The sequence below is a fragment of the Rhopalosiphum maidis genome, chromosome 2 (assembly GCF_003676215.2).
Source record: "Rhopalosiphum maidis isolate BTI-1 chromosome 2, ASM367621v3, whole genome shotgun sequence".
Taxonomy (NCBI): Eukaryota; Metazoa; Arthropoda; class Insecta; order Hemiptera; family Aphididae; genus Rhopalosiphum; species Rhopalosiphum maidis.
Window position 1 is genome coordinate 4,232,530 of NC_040878.1, and position 16,851 is coordinate 4,249,380.

Consider the following 16,851-nt stretch of genomic DNA (forward strand, 5'->3'; position numbering starts at 1 on the left):
TTACTCTTTTGGATAGTAATTTTCCCATAAAGCATATTGTTAATTATGTTCTAAAAAACAGTAAAACATCTTATCACGTATATTTAATATTAACACGATTGTACGACATTCATCTTTACACATCGCTTAAGGTTAAGAGCTACAATGATAAAATAATCAAAAATTAATCACGCAATGTATATATAGATACATTTTGAATTCATGTTTCCACCAATCTGGTTCTAATTTACTAATGACCATTGGCCTTGTCCGTATTTCTATTCTCATTTTGTCTACACTGATACTAAATATCTGCCGATGACGTCCTACTTCTATCTTAATCTTTGAAATTTCACTAACTAAGATTCTTGATTTCAGCGCTGCCTCGATGTCCACCTCAAACTACTAATACTACCACTACTACTACTACTACTACTACTACTACTACTACTACTACTACTACTACTACTACTACTACTACTACTACTACTACTACTACTACTACTGCTACATTTTTAAAAACAAAAAAAAATAACTAACGGGTAAAATGAGATCAAAGTTCAAAAACTTGTCCATCAACTAAGGATTTCTGGAAACTGATGTACAGCTTTTAACTCGCTTGACTTATAAATTGCTAAGGCTGGCAATGGTGTCTTTTGAATGTTTAATGGATGCCGTTATTTTTGAAAGTGCATTATATTGTTCAGCTTTTATCTGAATTATTATATGCAGAAACTACATCTCGAAAAAATACAAACTACACAACACTTTTTTATTATGTGTATAGTGTGTACACTGTACAATGCCATTATATAAAATCGTTCGATAATCATATGACTGAAAGGAAGATGTGAAATGAACATAACTTTAACAAAACATTATAAATTATTTTAAGTACATAATAAATATATATTCATAATATACATACTTCGTGCAATACATACAAAATAAAAAAAAAATAGTCCGTGAAAAGCCTTCTTTTTTTATTGCATAAGTAATAATGTATACAATAAATTGATAATTGTCTATGTTTGTCCAAATTATAAAAACTCTATTATAGGTAAAATTTTTTTTGCAACACTCGATTGATTAAAAATATATTATATGTAGTAGAAATATTTCATATTTACTCTACTAAATAATATTATTTCTGTCTACTCATACTTACAAAATAATGTTTTATTATTAGTATTTAGAAAATATATTATAAATAATAATAATAATAGAAAAATATCGCTTATATTTTATTTTAGTGCTTGTTACTTTTATAGCGTTTTATGGAAAAAAATTTCAAACTTTCTCATAAAATACGAGTATAGTGCAAACATTATATAATTTTGAACGAGTTTAAATAAATCTTATTGATTATTATATATTTAAACTTTGCGACGACTGCCGATATTCAAGACAAACAAATACAGTGGTTCATTATACAAATACAAGGCACATTCAGATTTAGTTTTTTCTTGTTCATTGTTCACAAATAATATTATACATTCCATACCTACTGTGGATTTTTTTATTTTACGTGAAAAGCTTAAATACATTTTGAGTTAAGAGAATATTCTCATTTATTAATCGATAATTGAACAAAATTTGAATCAAACACTTAATGAATAAATTCAGTTCCGTTGAAAAAGAAAAAAAAGAGCACAACATACTAGAGAAGTAGAGAAACTCTATGAAATCAAAAAATATCATCAGGAATAGAAAAATACATTTTACACAAACAATACAAGAGTTTAGTACCTAATCATAAATCTCTATATTGTATTCACCAAATTGTTGTTATTTAAATCTTGTAAAAAAAAAAGAAAAAATTATCTCAATCACATAAAATAGTATAAAGTTATACTAATACTACCGTATTCGGAAACGATAAGAAGAAGAATACTACCACATTAAATCAATACATCTCATTGTAATACACCATCTATAAGTGTTTAACGCCATCACAGAATAAACAAATGTATATTAATTTATGTTATATAGACTAACCTTGACCGCCCGAAGATAGATGAGAATGCTGAATAATAGTGACTCGCTGATAGTAATCCGAATGAGACGCATATAAACGAAACAATTTCTATGATTTTCCTTCGTTCCCATTAAACTTAGGCAATAGTAGTAAATAGAGAGAGCTATTGTGACGGTTGAAATTGACTTAATCACATTGTGGTTCACTACAATTTTAAACAACCATATAATTAGAATACCAGGTGTAACCACTGATACCACTAACCAATTGTAATTATAACTAATAAAATAGTAATGCATTTTACGTTCATCCAAATTAAAATAAATTCCTAGTATTAACGATTCTATATGGACATTTAACTCTAATCCGTATTTTATTTGGATTTATTTACGTGAACATTAACTACCATTACAGTTTTTAAAGTATCGTGTAAAAAAAATAAATAAATAGTATTTCAATGTAAAATAATTTATAATTATATTGAATAGAAATTAAAATCTTATTAGTCTCAGAATATATGGTTTAAGAATACAGGTAACACATTTAAGAAATCATTCTTTTAGTTCCTATAATGGCAAACTTTTTACTACACAAATAAATTATCAAATACCTACATCAGTATATAAAGCGCTTATAATAATAAAATTATGTATTTCAGAATTCTGCTTGTTAAATTAGCCATGGTCGTTGATTTTGAAATAATAATATAAAATGTAAAGATAAAATAAAACCTAATGAAGATGGAAACTTAAAGCTATTAAGATAAATCTAAAAGATGTACAACACGATAAAATCTAATAAAAAAACAAAAAATCTAAATTTTTTCTTAAGTGTTATATTTTGAAGTAGTATCCAAATACTCATTTTAAAATATACCTTTTAATTATTGATATCGAATCTAACTGAATGATTTATAATATTATCAGAAACATATTAATCAATCGTGCTAAAATACTCATCCTTAGTACCCTATCTATGAATACGAATCTTTATAATAGTAAAAAAAAAATTATTTTTATTTATAGTTTATACATCATAAATTAATTATAACTACGCTAAAAACTAATCATCTTGTAATTAAAATTTAATAGTTGGTCTGTTAACTTGGGTATATAATATAATTATGTGTATTTTAATTTAAAGCCTGTGAAATATAGCTATCGTTTATCAAAATTTGAAAAATATAATTAATTACAATATCATAAAATATATGAGATTATCTAAAAACTAATAATAATCCATAAAAACACTAAAACATAAATATCAATAAAATAAATGTATAAATATATTGTTTTTTTTAATTGCACAATAATTATAGAGAATAGCGTTGTATTATTTTTATAAATAAAATGTATTTCAATAATAATACTAAAATAAGTCATGAGGCGTTTTCAATAGGTAATTTAACTGTAATTATTGAAGATAATCTTATAATATTTTATATAGTTTTATTGTTTATTTATCTATTAGTTCATGTATATATATATATATATATTTTATAGACACTAAGCAATTATTAAAATTGTTTTTGATATAATTTTAAATGTATTTTTTTAAATAAAACTAGTTTGTTCCTATCAGTAAGACGATTTTGAATCCTTCTTTTCTATATAATATTAACGTTTTGTAAACAGATTAGTGTTATTATACACATTATAGCTAAGGGAACTTAACTATATAAATTAACCGAGTATCATACTTGATAATATAAATCCTTTTATAAGCTCGCCTGGATACAGGGTTTTCTGATCCTACATATTTAGTTTGTTTATTTAGGCCACTTCTAGGTATTATTCACACGTTGCTATGGTAAACAGAATATACGGCGATAACCATCACACTTAACTATTCTTTATTAAAAAATGGAAATATAGTAAATGCAACAGAATTACAGCGGGCACATACCTTAATAAGTTATTGGTGCTAATATTCTTATTGTATAAATCATAAACAATTTCAACATGTAAATGGTTTGTGAAGTATGGTGGCGAAAAATATATAATAATAATTACATTTAAATAATTTATGACTACAGTTTTTAATTTCCAAGTTAACATGACTTAAACAACGGTTTCATGTTTTTGCCATAAAGGAAAAAAAATTCTAACTAATGTAGCATAATATTACTAAATTGCAAGAAAAATGTTCCTCTACTATACTTTAAAAGAAAAACGACAAATTTATTATTTAAAAAAATAAAAATACCAAAATTGTGAAACTAATAGAAGAGAACTATATTAAAAAAATAAAATTGTAAAAAAGTATTTACTTTATAATAATAATTACTACCTTCAAAACTTAGGTAACCAAGTCAAATCTAAACAATCACTAATTCAGTGACGTATAATGCACCTCCTGAGCTGTATTGTTCGTTAGACGTCAAATGAATTTTTTCTTTCAGTTGTGCCACAACAAAATCAATTTGAAAAATATACTATAAAAAAAAAATATATTTAAATAATGAACATAATATATTTTATAGCATGATACTTATTAGTTATTAGTTTATTACGTTTGGAGAACAGTTTAAAAAGAGACATTTTAATATTACAATCATGTATATTCATCGAATATTCATCTATCAATGTATATAATATACTTTCAGATATTAATTAATACTAAAATACTTATGAAAAATAATACTCTAATTATAAATTAGAATATTTTATGAAAATAATATTTTGATTTAAGTATTTAAAATACTATACAATATTATAAGAAATACTTTCAAAATAATTCAGAATACAGCAATAAATAATTTTTCGGGAACAGTAATTTAAAAGTATTCCAAGTACTCTACTAGGGACACTTTATTTATATAACTACCCAAGTCTGCATAATTGCATGAATATTGTATTGCATATATGCATATTATGCATTTTTATGTAGATTATATACATACAACTTATTAATAAGTATATTTTGGAAAAAGGATAACGGATTTTCTGTACATTGTTCTCGTTTTGAAAAATAAAAATAACTGTGGTGTGTATTTAACACATGAAAATATACATAAACAAAATATGAAAAGGAACCACATTTTGATATTTTTGTGATGAAAAAAAAAATATTTGTCTCTTATTACTTTAAAAATTCAATTCCCACAAGTACTTTGGAAAAATAGAAATAAAATAATGTTTTTGTGTATTTATCTGGTTTTGTGTAAAACATTATACTTTTCTCGGGTATAGGGTAATTTGTTTTTCATACTCCGCAGATATCATCCTATAGCTTTGAGAAATATTTTACTGTAATGTAAATATTTCAAAGCTTAAGTTTTAGAACCTATCGAAAAGCTAACGATTAAACACTCATATACTTTTTTAAATGTTTTACAATGATTACTGGAAATTATAAAATTATAAATGTAGGTACCTGTAAAATTATTAAATTAATATTCTAATTTAGTAACATTTGTAAGCGGATGTACACACACGTACCTATAAACGTAATTAAAGAGTTTAAAATAGCAAAATTAATAATGTAATTAAATTATTGACTTTCGTCAATCAGCAAAATACCTATATCATGCTGTTAAAAGAACGAAGAAATCGGTATTTTTATGATTTTATGTGTTTTTTATTTTGTGTTTAACTTATTGTATATTATTATGCATTTTTATACTTAAAGTTTATTGAGATTATAAAAATATTTTTATTTTATACTTTAAAACAAAAATACATTATTTAAATTACCAAAATTCAAAATTACCATTTCATTTAAACGTCTAATTAATATTCACAAAACTGTTTCAGATATTATTTATAATGTCATGGCCACATAAATAAACAATATTTTAAGATTGAAACACATATTTTATAACCTGAACAAATACAATATTTTGTTTCGAAATTACGTATAATACTATCGTATATATTATATGATATTCTCATTAAAAAAGTAACATAAAAATCTTCAATCAAATTGATATTTTAAACACTTATGTAAAATGAGAATTTCTTTTCAAAAATAAAATCAATCAATGGCTATAAATTAAAATACAATTTTATTTATTAAAATATATTGAAAACTTAACGCAACACTTTTTTTAAAAAATCAAATATTATTATTGTATTTTTAAAGTTTTCATATATTTTGAGTGATAATAACATTATTATATTGTCGCTATACTCAACGCATTAAAGTCGAATTTCCCGACCGTAACTGTCAGTACGTTTTCACAAGGCATGAGAAAAACAACTTGGAATAGAGCATAATATACTATATATTATTCATACCGCTATAACTTCATAATACGCTTGGTTTAAAAAATAAATATTTGATTGCATTCATAAATCCAAATAAAACCAGTGATGGGTGACTACTCCGTTGAACCTATCGGCAATAAGTTAAAGCAGCGCAAGTAAACGATGTGAAAAAAAAACGTACATTTGAAGTTACAAGAAAATAACTCAATAACATAAATATTATGGCGTTGTATAATAATAATATTATTATCCGCCCACGTGTATACCGTATAGTGACTGCAGTCGCCAAACAATATATTAATACACGCGTTGTTGTTGTTGTTGTTGTTGTTATTACTATATTATTATTATCACCGTCATCGTACGCACGGAAAAATCATCAATGCGTGACGTTTTAATAATACCGTGTACACACTTGTACAGGACTTTAGACCTGTTCGATGCTGCTGCTCTCTCGTTAGTCATTTCGACTCGGCCACTACCGCCTCCGCTGGCGAGGACTGTGCACGATACGACTTTTCGGTCCCAAAAACGATTTCCGGAAGCGAGAAAATTGGACTCTAGCCATTTCGTTCTGTACGAGCAAGTATATACTCGTATGATGTACAGACGCATTACGCCCCCTCGCATCGTTTCTGTTTTACAAGCGCACGTTTCGTATTTATAATATCGTGACGTGGTGAAGGTAGATATGAGCAGCACAGATCGGTCCCTACGACGACGCATCTACGGAAGCACACATTTCTCGCTACGGAAATCATTGCGAAAATCTCGTGACGTCAAAAACGCTTACATTATAACTCTGAAGGCGGTGAATAATGTCGTGTCTATCAATCGATATCATGTCGAGAGCTAAGTGCCATCGCGGAGTAGTCGGAAACACACGTGTGTTAATGCTCGACGGGCAAGGAGATGATAGGGTGACAAAAAGCAAAACTCATAGACCTACCGGCTCGGACGAAGGACTGAAAAAACGTAACCTCGTTAAGGACCGGCACGACAAACGAAAAAAAAAAAATTTTTGGAATACAAATAGACCACTGAAAACGCACTTAATGATAATAATAAAAATAATATTATTATATTATAAACCCCGCGAACTCGCGACTGTCAATTAGTCACCGTCCTTCTAGCCGCGTCCGCCCGGCCGGCACCTGCGGTGCCGTCGCCGTAATTATAGCGCGCGTAATGCGTTTTTAAAAGCAACCCTCGGCGGCGGCGGCAGTGGTGACTACGACGACGACGACGACGACGACGACGAGACGGACGAGGCGGGTAATGCAAACGTCACGATACGACTTTTTTTTGCCGTAGATTTTTTTTTTTTTTTTGGGGGGGGGGACGAAAGGACAGTTTTCGTCTCGTGTCGTCGGCTACAAAAATGTGTTGCGTCGTACGTAAATTATTATCATCATCATCATCATACCTGGGTATACTCGCGGGAATCGGCGGCGGCGGGTGCGTGGTGTCTCGCAGTGGTGGCCACTGGCTGCGACCGGCGCGTGATATATTTGTCGCGACCGAGTATACCGCGGTTTCGACGAGAAACAACAACACTGAACGTGTACCGTGCGCTGTTCGCGGTCCGTCGCAGGTATAGAACGTGACGTCGTCCTGTGTGCGTCTGCGGCGGCGGCGGCGGCGACGGCGTGTGTGCACACGCGTATCTGCTGAACCCGCGGCGGCGACTTCGGAGTCGGTTGTCGAGCGGACCGGTGCGCTCGCGAGATAACCCACGGCGCAGGACGCCGGACGACTGACTCTCCTCGTCGGTGCGTGCGGGAAGCGGCCGGCGCGCGCGGTGAGATTCTGCGGCGGAGGGACGCAAGCGCGACGCCACGCACCCCCGGCCAAAAGTCTCACCACCGCCACCCCCGCGGATCCGACCTCACGGTTGATCCCCCGCGCTGCAGTGTTTCCTCGATCTCCGCCACCCAAACCATACATTATGTATATGCGCGCGTGTGTGTCCTCCTGTCCGCCCGTCTCTCTCCACCGCCCCTATCGCACTATCTCTCTCTCTCTCTCTCTCTCTCAATGTGTATATATATATACATATCATAAGCGCGTGTATAGGCTATACATCAAATACCCGCGAACAGCCGTCTACAAGGTATATTATAACCTCAATAATAATAATAATAATAATCATCATCAGCGGTCGTTGTTTTATTTTTCTTCGCTTATGTATAGAGCGTGCCGTTTATAGTGGCGGTGACCGATACGATTTTTCGCCGTAAATACCGTGATTTTCGAGAGGATTCGTATTTTTTAGCTAATAACATAATTGTTTATTTTACTTCCGGGACAAACTGATTGATTATTTTGATATAACGATGATCCAAACGCGATGAGCAATATACACGTCACAACAATTCACGTCACTGCCTTGTAACGTTATCGATATATTATTATAATATCATACTATTTGTATTTTGTATTTTCTCGGGCGTCGGCGAATTGAACGGCTGCGGCGCGTGGGATTTACGGGACGTATATCATTTTCTTAGCTAAACCATAAGCTTTATTTTTTGTTTTCATTCGAACAAACCACGCGGGTGACTGTATAGCACCAGTGTGTTATATAATAATAAGCTTAAACGTATCGACGAGTCCCCCGACTCCCGACCACCGGAAAACTTCTAGAGATTTAACGACTTTACATTACTATAATAATAATTGATAAGAGCTGAGTGGCCCATAATAATATTATGACGTCTACGAAATCGACAAACAATTAGGTATGTAACACTCGTGCGCTGCGAGTTGACAACCCAACCGGCACGTTTCAAAGGTTTCTCCGTGTGCGCATAATAATAATAACAACAACAACAACAACAACAGCAGCAGCAGCGGAAATAGCAATAATAATTTACTGTCCCGTTCCCCACGTTGTCCTGCAGCAGGAAAACTTTGAAATCACGCGTGCGTCAAATCTCGACGTGGTCATACGAATCGGTGTCGTTGACGACGACGACGGCGACGAACACGTACAATTATTATTACTACTACTACAACTGTATACGAATCATCAGCGGTGAGTGGTCGCGTGCCACGGAAATAGTATATTATATACCGTCAGCTGCTGCACAGTACATATTATTATTATTATTATTATTGTGAGCGTTTGTTTCGGTGACGTCGACGTGTCGTAATATAAATAACGTTCACATCAAAACCACCAATGCCGTATTATTATTATTATGATTATTATACGGTTTGATTAAAAATATCGTAAAAACTACGCAACTATAATACAGCGCCGCGGACGGTCATCGTACGGTTTCTTATTATTTTTTACGACACGATTAAATAACGATAGTAATATATAGTAAATAAAAAAAATAATCCATTATTATTTCACTGGTCGACAGTGATTATATATATATATATATGGATGTATACTGTGCTAGGGCATACCGTATACGGACACTACACAGCAATAGCTAAGATTTTTAAAAACGACTTACTGTGTGTGTGTGTGTGTGTGTGTATGGTATTCCGCAAATAACGTGCACGGTGCTTATAAATATTAATATTAATAATTAATGTACTGATGCGTCGTTTGAATCATAAAATTCTGGTCGGCCAATAGAAATAATAATATACGGCATATCATAAGTTCTAGACGATGCTCGAACTTTTCTAAAGGATTAGTCATGCTTCAGAAACATTAATAGAGTTTTAATTAATCAACAATAATACAGTAAGCTTCGGTGGCATGTTAATGACAGTTTGAGGTGTATAGCATACTATTATATAACAATAACTATAACATAACAGGCGTAAAAACGTTGCAAACGCACAAGAAATATCATTTGAAATCGTTGTATATAACAGAGCCGTGCAGTCTATTGGTTTACAGTGATGTGCGTTTTTTATTTACTTTCCAAAATCGCTTTTTATGAAAAAGGAAATCTCAAAAAGTCACGTATATACTCAATTGAAATTCGGGTTTGTTCTAGTAAAAAATCATTAAATTCTTATTTTCACGGTGTAAAATCGAAAAATCAATTTCAAATAAAAATACAATATAATATTATAAAAATATTAAGTCCATATAATATTATAAATATTATTATGTTTACAGTTATTTATTATACTCTACGTAGACTTGAGGAAATAAATAAGTTTACTATATTTTTATAAAGTTTAAAATTATGAAAACGAACGAACTTGGTGATGTAAATTATATTTAAAAATCCATCTTTACTTAATAATCTTCTCTTACAATTTTAATTCAATATACCTTTCTCTTTAAAAGTATGAATACCTACTGAATAATAAATGAGTAAGTGAAAAAACTTCTCAAATATCAAAAGTTTTTATTTTTACCAAAAATAAAAATAATATGTTCTTGGAATTGTTCATTATGATACCGTAGTACGAAATTAGACTAAATAAATTATTTATGCGGTTGATGTCAGAAAAAAAAACTACTTACTAAATAAATAACTACTTTTAAATAAATGGTAAATTTTTTTAAGGTAATTTTTTAGCTAATCATTTCTGTTATATGGTATTTTATAAATTATAAGAACATATGCATACATTTTAGCTGATTTATTAGTTTATAAAGAATTTAGGAATTCAAGTATCAATAATTTACTAATAAATACTAAATTAAAAAAAAATACAAAAATGTAATGGCTTTAACTTTTAACATAAACAATATTATGCACTAAGAAATAAAGAGAAAATTGATCATTTATCTTACTGTCGTGCGCAATGTTCTTTTTTTTTGCATTGGAGAAACGAAACGAACAATTTAAACTTCAATTACATTAAAAAAAAATCAGTGTTCTTTTATTTTAAGATCAGTAGGTCACACAACTTTTAAAAGTTATAAGTATAACAGGCAGACCCTATGTTTAAACAAAAAATATATAAAATAACAAATAACGCTATAATCGATTGGGATTAAAAACCGTTGTATTGTTCTAATAGTGTAGTCTGTAATCTATTTTTATTTAGATTATACGGTAATCACCGTGTTGAAAAAAAAGTCAGACAGCATACTAAAACAATACGTCGAAAACTAGTGTAGTATTTGTATTATAATTATTTGATATTAATGCAATCGTATTTTGTTAAAGCAATTTTAAGCAAGTAAATTTATTATTAATAATTTTGCTTTAAAAAAATGTGTTGATTTTTGTTAATATTCAACATTTACACTTTATAAATAGTACAACTGATTTATTTATAATATCAACTTTTTATACAACAATTGGTGAAACCTGTATTAAAAATGAAAACTTAAAAACTACTCTTTTAGTGACATATAAAAAAGTGCGAACACAATAACTCAACGTATCAACACTTTTAACTTTTAAAATGTGTTATTTGTGTACAAAATAAATAACTATAAATATAAATGCGTTTTAATTTCTTCAAGGTATATGAATTTCAGTCTTGAAATAAATACCTAAAAAAAAAATAAAGCAGACGTAGTTAAAGTAAATTTATTATATAATGTACATACTTTTTAATTTATTCACAAATATTGTGTTACGTGTTGTGATTTGTATGATTTATTATAATATTTACTATAATTACACGTCAACGTTAATAAATTATACATTATTCAAAATTGTCTGACAGTGTCAGTCTTTATTAATAATTTCTTGCAAATTCATCTTTGACAGTAAAGTACGGTACATTTCAATATTTGAATGCGTGTTGTGCACTATGAAAAAAACAAAATATTATCAGAAATGTACTCCGTGTTAGCGTGTTACATTACATAGTTATGATTTTCACGGAATATGAAAACGTTACCAATGTCCATTATCATTTTTAATCAAGTAATAATTTACCAAGACGTATTTATGTAAAAGTAATAATGGTACCAAACTTATAACTCTAAATAATACAGACAAACGAATTAAATTATTTCATGTTTTTTTTAAGTGTGTTTAACTATTTTTCACGATAGACGCGTAAATGTAATAATGACTATTACGACATGAGTGAATATTTGAAAATGTTTACAAGCACTAAATAAACTCAGATGATTTAATTCAAATGACTATAATTAATGAAAATACCATAAGCTGGAATTAAATATATACATGTTTAACAATGTCTTGCGTAAAGCCGGCCATAAATGCACCAGATTTATTAATGATAATAATCTTCACTACAGTGAACAATTGACAATACAATAATATTTAATTAATTATGTCAGCTTGCTCGCAATTTTATGGCACCGAGGCAGGACTTTATAAATCTAGGTTTTATACAGAACGCACAGTGTTGATGAAACCCAAATAACATATTATATTGTGTAGCTAGTCGGCTACAGAAACAATTTTCGTCCCATTTCTCGACATTTCTATAGAAACATATTTGAAATATGTATTAGTGCGTTAAAGATAAAATTTAATAATTTTCAAGTTAATATAAAATATATTACCAAAATTTCATATTTTATCTGTAGCTTTTATTATCATTGGGAGGATTCTAGTAATTACACTACATAAGTTCAACATCAATAGACTTGTATAATACACTATATTATAATACCTATATAGAATATTAATTAATACTAACATTGTTGTATTTTTTTCACAATACGAAATCAAAATTAAGCGACATTTTCAACAACCACAGAATCAAGACTAATGTTTTAAAATGATAGTTTATTTTTCTCGTACGACAATAATTCGTTACATTTAATTAAGTTATTTTGTATGTCTATAATTGTATATTATAGTCTAAATTGTTATATTTTGTTTTACTGGCTATATTTTACATTTATCATATATGATTTTACAATATTAGATATTATTTATTTCATCGTGTAAGGAAAATTACATCTCTCTCTTTATATATATATATAATATAAAGTGGTTTAAAGTTAAAACAAAATCTCTCACAACCATATTATTATACTTTTCGAAACATACCATTTGCTTTTAGTAATTAATTTTTAAGAGTGTATTTTTTCGAATTAATAATAAACAAAATTACTTAGTTACATATTAATTATTTTATGATTAAATAGCTCATACATTATACTCATTTACTGTAACATATTAAATATCTCTAATATTCCTTGTGTGTATACGCGACTTTTTTTGTTATAATTCAATACTTAATATTTCAGATTAAGTTTATCGTGCAGATTACGTATATATAATTTATTTTTCACGTCGTCCATTTATCTTGCAATTATGTACAATTACTTATTGTATCCCATTATTGTACAGATGGTTTCATCAAAGAGATTATACAATATAATAAACTATCAGATATCGTTTTATTTAAATAAAACCGGTAAGGATTACTAGGTAATTTAATATTATATACAATACGAAAATATTAAAATCATCTAGGTAAATACTTTGTCGATTATTTATAAAATTTTGACTTAATTTGACCTGTAAGTAATATAGAAGTCAAATAAAAAACTGAAAATAATTTTGTCCAGACTGTGCTGCAGGATTTTATTTTTAATAAATGTATGTCTAACAATATATTTTATTTAATATATTATCATCAAAGTAATGGGCTTATTTAATTTTACAATACAGAATTTAGTTGTTACTAACAGCAAAACGACAATCATCACATTATTTATGGAAATGAGATAAAATAAAATAGGGAATTGAAACTATAAATTAGTAGAAGTAATTATATTATGTTTGTGGGTTTTCAATGTAGTTGGTGATGTTAGTTGTTCAACTAAAATGGAAGACGTTTCGCAAGACTAGAATATATGAGAACATTTGTTTAATTTGTTATAAAAAATTCTTTTGTGCCATTCAACTCTCCAGCTGTTATAAAAGAACTTTAATTATTTTTAAATTTCTAGTGACAATAACGAATATATAAAGGTCATTTTCTTAATTAAAAATTACTTGAGAGGTATATAGAACGACAGAAAAGTCTCAGGCCTCACTACTTAAGTGGCCTAGAATTTGTATAAATATTAAATATATACAATAGAACTAAAGCAATTTGCTTACAAAAAGTAGAAATAGCACTAAAACAGATTTAAGAACAAAACCATTTATTATTTAATTACATATTTTTATTAAAAATGACTAACCACATATTTCTTAAATAAATAAATTGTAATTTAACTTTGTTTTAAAGATCAAAATCCATTTGTTTTTAGTATTTAAATGTAATATCTTTAAGAGGGGATGATTAAAATATTATAAATACATTAGACAATATATAAATAATGATATTATAGGTAATTTGTTTTTAATAGCACAATAATTTAGTTATAAGGTGATCTTTTACAAAAAAAAATGTTTATAAAGTGTTACCTTATTTAACAATATTTATTTTAAAATAAGTAAACTCTAAATATAATCTTCAAAAAGTTATTATCAGGCTTACTACGTGTCTACGTTTTGTATTACAATTTAAGGTATTTTTTTAGTTTTAACGCTTAAAATAAATAATTTTCAAAAGCATAATACCTATTAAGAATCAAAATGATTTTGCATAATAGTTTTGTGATAATATATTGTTACTAATAATTCATTACAAATCGTAAAAATGAATCTTAAATTTATAAATAAAAGGTTGATACATGATTTTCCACCTAAACTATAATTATTATTTTAGACCAATACCGTAACAAATAATTCGGTATTATATGACTTTTTAAAACTATAAGCTTTTGACAGAATACAAAAAAGAACAGATATTTTATTACACCACACATATTATTTTCTGTAAAATGCATGTTTATGTATCAATTAAAATCATGGGAATATAAAAAGTAATCTAGTTGGCGTAATATTGTATTTATTTTAATGGTTTGGCTAAAATTTTAGATGATATTAAAATAAAACGCAGAGTGTATAAAATGGGAGAATGTATTTATAAATCAAAATTCAAACCCAAACTTTTAGAAACTGATCAATTGTTTCAAATGAAATAAGAAAAATATTGACAAAATATCAAGTACTTGTACTTATAAAATTATGGTTTCATATAAATACTATAACTGTTAAAAACATATTTTAAGGTCGATACATCACTGGTTTCTTTTCTTTCTGTCATTTCTAAGTTGGTAAATATTAATAATAATATAGGTATTTAAAGTAATGAAAACCAGACAATGATAATTTTAGTTATTAAAAAAATTGAAAAAAATAATATTTTATTTATTCGGTATAAATTTAGTAAGTTAAAAAAATATAATAACCAACATTTGTTGTAAATATAATAGAAATAAACCACAACTATTGTAAATATTAGTATCTGATATAACTAGAGTATCGTCATTTTGTTACTAATTATACTAAATAGTATATAGTGCAACAAACCGATTAAGCTGATAAATAGCCATAGCGGTGGTGAAAACTTGATTTAATTTATCATTCAAACGTGTATCATGATGATTATGATGGTGACGACAACTGTTATAGAATATCGGTTAAAAATCAGCTAGGTATTAACGTTTAAATTATTAAATAAAAGATTTTATTTTGAAAACAAAACAAATCTCTCATCGGCAGGTTGTCAATAATTGATCGCTATAATATCATATTATTTTTTTTTTACTTTTTCATTATACACAGGTAGTTTTTATGTAAATTTTAGTAATCGAATGTCGGTGGCACTGGTCGGGAAAAAAACGTATTTGTCATACAACGAGGTAAAACGTAAATGCGAGCAATTGGCTTGCTAATCCTAAAACGCAAATATTATTTTAGGCAATGGACCGCATTGTCCAGTCAATTCACTCGTGTAAAGTACTGATGGTTAAAAATGGTTCGACAGGTAACTTACCGCTATTGTTGTTGATCCGTTTCAAGTCGTTCGCTTATTAGATATTTGGTGCACGTGTCCGGATACAATTGCAACCTTTTACCTTGACCGTTCGAGAAAATTCAAAGCCAATCGTCGTCGTCCACTTTAAATGTCGTCATCCAAAAGTTAATGAAACAATCGAATAACAACGTCGTGTTCCGGCCGACCGTGTGCCTGTGGGCGGACAGCGACGGAGGGCTTTTGTGCACGCCATCGCACACGCATACACGCAAACCGGCCCGTCAAAATCGGCGCACTCGGTGTAGGTAGTCTATGCGATTCGCGTGGATATAGCCGTGATAAATGTGTGATATGGGAACGTCGAGACGAATGATTTATACGGTTTAAACGAAAAATACCGTCGCGCAAAGACAATACGCGCGCCGTGCACATCCTCCGCGTTGGCTTTATATTATTATAATATTGTAGTGATGATAATAACGAGCGCCGCCGCGCAACAACGGCGATAGAAATCAAACCGATCTTATAAAACAAAAGCGGCGGCTGCGTCCCTTATCCGTTATACCTCTGTAATGGTCGTCGCCGACAACGCGGAAATAATATTAATACCCGTGCCGATGCTACAGCGGTGCACAATAATCACCGCGCAAGAACAAAATGCATAATAAGAATATGATATAATAATTTAATACGGTTGGCGTGGCAGCGTACTGCGCGATATTAAACGCAACGCTTACAGGCCGTAAGTGTGAATTCGAAAAGCTGTAGCCGTATTATACATACACGGGGTGTCCCACAAAGATTTGACAAATCAAATTAATAACTTTTGTTCTAATCAATATTTAGAAAAAAAAATTCTTTTCAATATAATTCATAGACACTTGCGCTACATTTTTAAACTAAAAAATTGATAAGAAAATTTTCAATATATTCAAAATTGCCAAT

The 16,851-nt window shown here is 29.2% G+C and overlaps 1 protein-coding gene across 5 annotated transcripts in view; it reads right to left on the reverse strand.

The window, feature by feature from the left end:
• Positions 1 to 7,903, reverse strand: part of LOC113554088 — a 167,962-nt gene extending 160,059 nt beyond the window's left edge. For 4 of the 5 annotated variants that reach the window (XM_026957778.1, XM_026957776.1, XM_026957779.1 and 1 more), the window contains exon 1: positions 7,592 to 7,903. The gene's annotated coding sequence lies outside the window, so the exon portion shown is untranslated. Of the gene's footprint in view, positions 1 to 4,246; positions 4,392 to 7,591 lie in introns of all 5 variants that reach the window. The other variant, XM_026957777.1, reaches the window with a different exon arrangement.
• Positions 7,904 to 16,851: the final 8,948 nt, after the last annotated feature.